Raw genomic sequence first — 10,129 nt, 5'->3', positions numbered from 1 at the left:
GATTGTTGCCTCTGATTCGGTGGGAGTAGAATCAGGGTAGTTGCCTTATAGAAAGGCTTAATGTGAGAATATTTCCTGAACACACTGAGAACATATTAGACTCATAGACTCATAGACTCTAGGACTGGAAGGGACCTCGAGAGGTCATCGAGTCCAGTCCCCTGCCCTCATGGCAGGACCAAATACTGTCTAGACCATCCCTAATAGACATTTATCTAACCTTCTCTTAAATATCTCCAGCGATGGAGATTCCACAACTTTCCTAGGCAATCTATTCCAGTGTTTAACTACCCTGACAGTTAGGAACTTTTTCCTAATGTCCAACCTAAATCTCCCTTGCTGCAGTTTAAGCCCATTGCTTCTTGTTCTATCATTGGAGGCTAAGGTGAACAAGTTTTCTCCCTCCTCCTGATGACATCCTTTTAGATACCTGAAAACTGCTATCATGTCCCCTCTCAGTCTTCTCTTTTCCAAACTAAACAAACCCAGTTCCTTCAGCCTTCCTTCATAGGTCATGTTCTCAAGACCTTTAATCATTCTTGTTGCTCTTCTCTGGACCCTCTCCAATTTCTCCACATCTTTCTTGAAAATGCGGTGCCCAGAACTGGACACAATACTCCAGTTGAGGCCTAACCAGCGCAGAGTAAAGCGGAAGAATGACTTCTTGTGTCTTGTTTACAACACACCTGTTAATGCATCCCAGAATCATGTTTGCTTTTTTTGCAACAGTATCACACTGTTGACTCATATTAAGCTTGTGGTCCACTATGACCCCTAGATCTCTTTCTGCCATACTCCTTCCTAGACAGTCTCTTCCCATTCTGTATGTGTGAAACTGATTGTTCCTTCCTAAGTGGAGCACTTTGCATTTATCTTTATTGAACTTCATCCTGTTTACCTCAGACCATTTCTCCAACTTGTCCAGATCATTTTGAATTTTGACCCTGTCCTCCAAAGCAGTTGCAATCCCTCCCAGTTTGGTATCGTCCGCAAACTTAATAAGCGTACTTTCTATGCCAACATCTAAATCGTTGATGAAGATATTGAACAGAACCGGTCCCAAAACAGACCCCTGCGGAACCCCACTTGTTATACCTTTCCAGCAGGATTGGGAGCCATTAACAACTACTCTCTGAGTATGGTTATCCAGCCAGTTATGCACTCACCTTATAGTAGCCCCATCTAAATTGTACTTTCCTAGCTTATCTATAAGAATATCACGCGAGACCGTATCAAATGCCTTACTAAAGTCTAGGTATATCACATCCACCGCTTCTCCCTTATCCACAAGGCTCGTTAGTGTGGAGACTCGGCCTTTTAGCTTGGACATTCTTATACCCATGATAAGACACAGCTGGAGAAACTTGGGGCTACGTTTCATTTGCTGAAATGTGATAATTTGTGGAATTTTCCTAGCAACTAGGTTAAATTCTTTTTGCTGCCTTCTTTCTAGAGTTCAGTAGAGTGTTAATCAACTTGCGTATCCATTTTTGTATAAGTGTCTTCTTTCAAATGCCAGGCTGCTAGGCTGAGTCTGTCTGGTTGTGCAAAGAGAATTGGTCCTTACACTAGCCGATCATCTCTGTGAGGTCAAGATATCAGGTAGTATGACATGAGGATAATCAGGCCTGAGGACCATGGCCTGTTAAGCCAGAACAGCACGATTAGTTTCAGTGTTAGTCCCTCCTTTATCTTCTGTATAGGTGTGGGGAATAGCACAAAGGATGGGAAGATTATAGCTGAGACCTTAGCCCACTTTGATAGAAATTGGTCATCATCTCAGATCCCTGGTCTTGATATCTGGAGAGAGGCTACAGGATGCTTATTGTTCTTTTCAGAGTAAAGAGGTTAATTGCTGACAATGAGTGAGGATAGTTCGGGACCTAGAGCCGGGTTCTGTTTGTTCCTGATACTCTGAGGCTAGAAATAAGGTGGAACTGGCCCTTCAATTCCTTGTAAAAGGGCATTGGGTCATCTCACTCCAATCTGAAGGATGACTTCTTTCAAATCTTTTTAACCATTATTGAATTTTAATTTTGATAACAATTTTGATAAGTTTCAATAACATTTTTGAGAAAATTTAAAAAATTCAATTAAAATTTTTTGAAAAATTGAAAATTGGGTTTACTTTTAACCCTGCAAAATGGAATTAACTTTGAAATTTCAAAATGGCTCACGATCTTTGTTTCTAAATTAACTTGCTCTTGTAGGCATTTTCTCCCAAACTGAGGCAGTCTGGAGAGAGGGGGCGGGATTTACTGTAGATGGGGTTGGCTGCGTGTCAGACCAATTGTTCTGAAATGGCTGAGGGACTTACTGACTTTGCCTCTTATTCATTTGTCTCAGCTACCATTAGCAAAGTGGTATTCTCTCATTCTAGTCCTGGGACTGCTTCAACTGGCTGTGTGATGTGGACTCTTTTCTATAGTGTCTGTTCAGGGCGGGGATTATATATCAACATTTTTGAGGAATCTGTGATTTGGCTTTCTGAAAAATTTTCCACCACAATACTAAGAGCCCCACAAACTGATTTGCTTGGGTGTCCACCTTCAGTAAGGGAAGCCCCATATGCCTGCTATTCTAAGGGAGAATAGGAGGGTATGCCTGTGTGCAAGTGTACAGAAAAATGCTGTCAGTGACATTTCTCAGAGCACAGCCCTTAGGCTGTGAGGGATCATATCCGCAGTAGCATCCCCCTTAGCATTCCTGTAAAAGCACGAGGCGGCTGCAGACGCTATTAAAATGTCAGATGACACCTCATAATTCTTAGTGATAAAAAAAATCTCCCCCAGGGACAATAGCTATGTCTATACCACCTTTGGCAGTGACACCAACTGTGGACTGGGACTTACGAATGTTGAGAAAAATCTCACAGCCTTATAAAACAAAAGAGAATTAGAGGGCTGGAAAGAAGTAAATGCTGGGCTGATGGGCCCTTTAAATCCTGCTTGTTCTTCTGCATCTAGACTACTCACTTTCCCTCTCTTTTGTCCCTCCAAAGCCGGCATCTGGGGAGAGGATGAGGAGGTGGTCAAGCATAGCAAACTGCAGCAGTGGCTACAGACTTTAGCTTGACGGACAGGGCATGACAACTTGCAGTGTCAGCCGCAGTGGGTCATGACAATCCTCAGCAGCAATATCTGAGGGATGTGAGCCTGGTGCTTTCCCTGTCTTTTGGGTGTGGATGCAAGTTCTATTTCTCTTTTACGAGCATGAGGAGGGATATGAGAGGAGCTATCTAGGGCAGAACTCCTGAACACAGGTTCAGAGCACCCTGAAAGAGTTGATCAGATTCTGTTTAAATGCACACACCGTAGTTAGCCCTCCTCAGAAGAATTCCTTTTTTCTTTCTTTCTCTCTTTAGCTCTTTGCTATTTAGCTGCTCCAGGAGGAAGGCTGAAATCAAGCTTAGGGATCAATCCAAAAATATTTCAAATCCTTAGGGATTGCCCTGCCCTCAGAGCCTGGACTCCATCGTGCCTCCTCCTGCTCAGAGATCTGATTCAGAGTCTCTCAAGGATAGGGCTAGGGTTTGAGGATGAGCTCCTCAGAAGACTGGTTTGCCCAGGAATGGGAGGTCCCAAGCAGGGCACTACCTCTCAATATTACATATGGTCCACATGGGTCAGGTGTTTCCCCTTGAAGTCCCTACCTGGGATACCAGTAGGTATGCCCTAGGAACCTGCTATAGCAAGTGGCAGCAGCGGACAGGGAACCAAAGACTCTTTACCTCCCTCTCTGGTGTTAGCAGTATTGGTCTTGTGGCCAATGTCCTCCAGCCATGGCCCAAGGAGCTTGGCTGCTGATGTGGGCTCTTGGGACTCTCATGATATCCCTCTAGCATGCTGCCTTTCAGGTATCACTTGACTCATGGAGATGTGGGAGGGGAAGCCACATGAGCAGCTTTTCCAATCTCACCTATCTCCTTTTCCAACCAGGGTAAAGCAGGGTCAAGGTAAGCCTGCTAGGACATCAGCTGCTGAGACTGTGCCAGCTTCTTCAGTCCTGCCTGACTATGCCAGTCCTGAGTTTCATGTGAGAACAGTTGCTGCAAAGACAAGCTATACAACACTGAGTACCACTGAAAATATTTTATGCAAGTAAATCAGATTCTTTTTTAGCAGAATGTAAATAATGGTGGCATATTTCACTAAAAAAAATTACTTTCACCTAAAGTGCTTGCATATTCAGTAGCTAGCTACCAATGTGTTTAACCGTTCTGTCATAAAAATGTAGCAAATTATTTATCAGCACACCTATGCGCTATTGAAGGCCATGCTTATAAGTGATTAATAGCTGTTAATAATGCAAAATAGAGCTTTAAAAACAGAGAAAGCATTACCAGCACTTGTGCTAATGATGAAGCTTGTCAGAACAGATTATTACTGTTGCTGAATGTGGGAGAATAACTCAAGTTAAATATTTCCTTTTACTCTAGATCACCCCATTACACTTAGCGTTATTTTATTAATGGGTTCAGGCGGAATGCCAAGGCAAGGAAGTGTGGTCAGGCCAGATCAGGGAGTTTGATTGCAACAAACTGAGTTGCTGAATCTTTTTAAAATTTCATTTGTTCTCTCATAAATCACCTAGATTGAGAATCACCATGGGCTAAATTTTTAAAAGGTATTTAGGTGGTTAGTGGGATTTTCAAAACAGCGAGGTGCCTACATGCAGATTTTTAAAGTTCATTGGGAGGTAGGGGCTTAGGCACTTTTGACAATCTCACTAGGCGCTTGTCTTTTAAAATCTAGGCCATGTCTCTTTTGTTCTATGCTTTTTGTAGGACACATACTGATCTCTATATCAAGATCATGAAATAAGCTGGTTGTGAAATAATAGGAGAAGAAGTATGACTGGGAGTTTGTTTGAGAGCTTTATCAGCTCTGGTTGAACTCAATGTATGGCTCTAGAGATTTTTAAATGGTGAAGTCGAAGAGATATTAGTTTGAAAGGGCTTTGGGATCTGATGAAAGACATTATATGCAGCTAAGATCATTATCATGCCAGTACCTGCCTCACAATGTGATTTGTAGAGAACACTCTTGAAACAGCAAGGAAATGATCCCTGGTTTTGAAAGTATTTGCTTGGAGGACTATACTTGACAAGCTAGATATGTGTCAGCATGCACCACCACTGCTATTTTGCTGTTGGTATTCTTTTGGACACATCTTTCCAGTTTGAAATTTGCAAATTGTCAGCATGTTTAAATTACTGACAATGTAAATAAGGAGTCCAAGGGCTTGTCTATACACAAAGTTATTCTGGAATAGCTACTGTGCTTTAAATTCACACCGTACCTTATTCCAAATCAACGTTCAAGTGTAGACAAGACCTTCACTTTCCATTAGAAGCAGTAGTTGGTTTCCAAAATTCTTCAAATACAGGATTGTACATCACAATCAGAACAACAATATTATTTGGCAGCCCTGGAAGAAAGAAGTGGGTATATTTGAAGCTGTTTCTGGGAACTGCTAAAGGCTTGTCTACACTTGAAAGACAATTCAGATTAAAGGTAGGGTGTGAAAAGCACAGTAATTATTCCTGAATAACTGTGGTCACACTTAGTCCAGAATAAGAGTGCCTTGTTCCATATCAGTATAATCCAGGCTCTCACTCTGGAATAAGATTGTCTGCATGGAGTTATTCAGGAATAATTATTACATAATATCAGAGGGGTAGCCGTGTTAGTCTGGATCTGTAAAAACAGCAAAGAGTCCTGTGGCACCTTAAAGACTAATAGATGTATTGGAGCATGGAGAATTCACCCACGAAAGCTCATGTTCCAATACATCTGTACAACTCCATGTATAGACAAGCCCTAACTGCAGATTGCATTTCTATTTCAATTTTAGCAGGCTTAAAGACTCCTACCCTCACCGTTGTCCCCCCCCACCGGCCTTCTACAAATGCTGAGAAACACTCTTAGTGAGAGATATTTACCACTTATACTATGCAGGCTTTACTATTGATGATGTATGAGAAGGACAGAACCTAACTTGGCTTTCGGGCCTTAGGTGGACTTTTCAAAAATCTTGTAAAATGAGCACAATGGAGGTGGAAATCAGAGAGGTGCAATAACTAGGACCCCCAGGATGCCATATAACCTCTTTTCAGAGTCAAGCTTCACTGTAAGAAAAATGTACAGATAACTTCTAGTTAGCTATTAAAATCCATTGGACTGCCTGCCCACTTTACAATAATTAACAGAGAGGTGATGAAGGGATTCTTCTGCATTGTGTACTTGGCTTCATTTTAGCCTAAGTCTGTCTTGTTTACTCAGAATGACACTTCTTCTACTTGATTTTTTCTATACAAATGCTGCCCCTTAATACATTATATATTTTCATTATGAAGGCTCATTAGCTTCCTACTGTACTATCCATTGGTCTTCTACATTCTGTCTCCATGGCTTTCTGAAGAGATTGTGACTACTGAAAACTCCACCTTTTCATTTGTATTTACATACATAAAAGGGATCACCTAGAATTTTTTGTAGACAAAGAATTTAAATTAAACAATGTCATCTATGTATTACAGACATTTACAGAACTACCTAGGGAACATCTAGACTGATGTTTACAGGCTATGTGGACAGAATGACATGTAGCCACCCACAGCCACCACGTTAGCAGATCCAAGAATAATGACAGGTGTTTGGACCAGTATATAGATGCAGATATGCTTTTGCTGACTCATGCTTGCAGGTGGATCTTATTATCCTCAACCAGGACATAAGGCATTGAAGCTTTTATGTGATGGTCCAGACACACTGATCGGGTCGGAGGAGGACCTGCAGGGAAAGCCCTCAGCACTACCAAACTTGGGCATATATTTTAGGTTGATGCTTATGCTCTACTTGTTATCAAGTTGCCAGAAAAGTGAGTGGGCTAGTTCTGTGCTTAGCACAAGGTGAGACCTCCGCCTGTTTACAAGAGCTTTTAAAGTAATAGTTTCTATTTGTCTACACAAAAATTTACTTTCAAATTACAGGTCTGTCGCATCTTAGGTGCATTTAACATGCACAATTTCAGCTTTAGACGGTCGGCAAAAACAAGAAAAATAACCATTTAAATACTGTTTCTGTAGTGCGGGTGATTCCGCCCGCCATTACACTCAATGTAATTTTGACTATACGCGACTTTCGCTTTATGCACTGACTGCGGAACGTAACCCCAGCATAAGATGAGACAGACCTGTATATTAGTGTGTTGCATTTACATAATATATTTTTGAAGGGCTAGTTTTCTAGAAAGGCTTGTTTCTTGATGAACTTATGATGTTTAACCACTTGAAGCAACAAGATAATTTTCATTCACTAACCATAACCGTAAGAATCACTCAGCTGCAGTTCTGCAGTAGCTGGTGTCACTCAGAAGCCAGCAATGGTCCTTTACAATGACAGAATGAGACAAATAGAGGAACCTTGATAAAACAACTGTTAGCTGGTATTTCAGAAAGATAAAATAGGTGATTAAATGAGAGATTACCGTGGACCCTCAAAGACAAGTTATATGGGATATGGCCCAATTCAAAAATCCTGGCTCCTGTGAGTAGCTCTATTGAATGCAATGGGAATATGTCCAGTGTAAGGAAGTGTACCCAGCCAGTCTTCTGTTATGAAACTATTATTCACAAGAACAACAACAGACAGTGGGGAATTTTATGAACACATTGGGAAGGGGTAGGGAACACGCCCTTTAAAATGTTAGTATCCAGCATGACCTTTCAGTTTATTAATGACCAACTGCTGGACTCAAATTATGTCCTACTGGTTGCTGATTCTGTCATAGTTAATAAAAGGTAAAGCTGAACTGCCTGAATTTTGCTCTTGCAGAAAACATGCTTCACTTCTCGAGCACAAAAGCAGCTTAAGAGAGATTTGATTTTTTCCGAACAGAGGATTATGGAGAAATTGTTTTTACATTTTTCTTTCAGGTAGAGCTAGGGACTTAACACCTCAACTAGAAGAAGTGTGTGGTGTTTATCAGAAGAGTAACGAATTTCCAAAGAGAAAAGGTAGTAGATGTGCAACTGGGATTCTCATTTGGGAGAAGTTCAGAAATACCAATTCATGTGTTAGCTTTAACTTCCAGCCCGGTGTTCCCACCTCAACATAACATACACATTGTGTACTGACCCATGGATTTTTGAATAACCAGGCTAATGCCAGCTCAGGTGCCGTTGTATTAAGGGTTCCATTTGGTTTGGAATGCAGCAATCTCCAATCCAGCAACACCAGCCAACAAGAGCACGTTACCCTAAAGTTTCATGGTCTGTATTAGGTCCCTGTTAAATACTGAATCAAATTCATTATTTTGGCCCTGCTATTCAAAATTCTCCAAGTTTTGCCCAGGTTATCTGAAGAGTCTCTGTCCATGACCAATTGACTTCAATGGTACTTAAGCACACGCTTAACCTCTTTGTCAAACTTGGGTCTCAGACAGCGTAGGGATATCAATAATCATCAACTCTAGTTGTCTGAGTCAATAGCCCTGATTTATCAAAGAGTAAACGTTGGCATGAATTTTATTTGAGACCTCTTGGTTTCCCTCTCCGAACCTAACACTCCTAACCTGTCACTGGGTTTTAGCATCCCATTGTGAAACAGAGCATTTATCCACACTAGTAGTTCCACTGATTTCAATGGGACTACTCAAAGGAGTAAGGGTTCCAAGAACTGGGCCCTAAATAAACAGCCCATAGATCTTTGGGGATATCAACACACTAAACCAATGGCTCTAAGTTGGACATGGATGCTTTTGTTATTTCCTTGAAAGTATAAATAAGGCCAAATTAAGCTTTGAGAACAGCATCTGGCTCTAAATATGTGTTTCTCCCGGTATATAACATGCTATACCTCAGTGTCAGCATTCTTCTTCTATAAGAAGGGTTTAGAAGAATTCAGTCTGAAATAACATTTAAGTTTTAGTTGGTTAATACAAACTGAAGTATATAATAATGTCCTGAGCATGACCTCTACACCCCAAGTACATCATTGTACTGTATTACAACTAATGAAGTCAATCAGTTGTACCACCTTAGAACATAGACTCTTGGTCAAATTCTGTCCTAAATTACAGCTACAACCCCCAGCCCAAAGTTAGTGTTCCTGGGACACAATCTGCCCAAGGGACTTTATGGTTTAACTAAAGGGTAAATGAATTGTATGAAAATGATGCAAGAATGACAGTGGTATTTTTAGGCAGGATTTGAGCAAAACGCCTAGCTACAAGAACACACACCAAAAGGAAATTTCTTCATCATTTCTACATAAAGATTTTATCCCCTACAAAGAAAGGGTTAGAGTTGCTATTTTAAATAAAGAGCAATGCTGCCCTCAAACTGATATTGTGCAAAATAATGAAAAGATGAGGCTAACAATAAATGGATTTAACTAGTCATGCTAACATCTAAACACTTTAAAGCAACAGCTTCTATTAGTTTAACTTAATACTGCACATACAATCTCACTATACCATTACCAATGTACTACTATTGTACCAGGGTAGTAGTATGCCGCTACAGAACATAGGGCCTAGTCTGTGGGCTAGGCCCCTTAATCAATAAGGACTTCTACTTCAAAATAAAAAGATAAAGGAATCATACAGTCAAAAGCGATTTAAAGCATAACTTTCTTCCTTGAGAGGGACATCACTACAAAAAACAATTTCCCCTCCCTTGTCCCCATGAAAAAGAAAACATGATGGTACTTGTAAAGAAACCACACTCCAAAATCCAGAGTTTGATGCTGGAAAACATAAATGGTTTTATTTAGAGTTGTAGGCAACATATATATGAACAGACACACGAAAAGATAAAATGTATTAAAACAGGCTGGCAGATAAATACAGAACAGTCTGAGTCCAAGAATTGGGTAGCAGAGGGTGCAATAGAAAGTGGAGGGGGAAAAAAACTGCTAAAAGTTATTTCCCCACCAGAAAGTTGCTCTGTCACCAGCTTCCTCAGCCTCTCTCCATCCTGCTGTCTTAACTTTAATACTTCGAAAGAATCAAGATTCCTGTGTTCAAGTTAAAATCTTTAGGAGTGCCCACCAGGGGGAGGAGGGAAAAATACACTTTTCGGTTTGTATTCCTGTTGAGCAATTTAGATCTGTGGTATATTGTA

The sequence above is a fragment of the Gopherus evgoodei genome, chromosome 2 (assembly GCF_007399415.2).
Source record: "Gopherus evgoodei ecotype Sinaloan lineage chromosome 2, rGopEvg1_v1.p, whole genome shotgun sequence".
NCBI lineage: Eukaryota > Metazoa > Chordata > Testudines > Testudinidae > Gopherus > Gopherus evgoodei.
The sequence above is the reverse complement of the archived record's forward strand: the minus strand, read 5'-3'. Positions refer to the sequence as shown.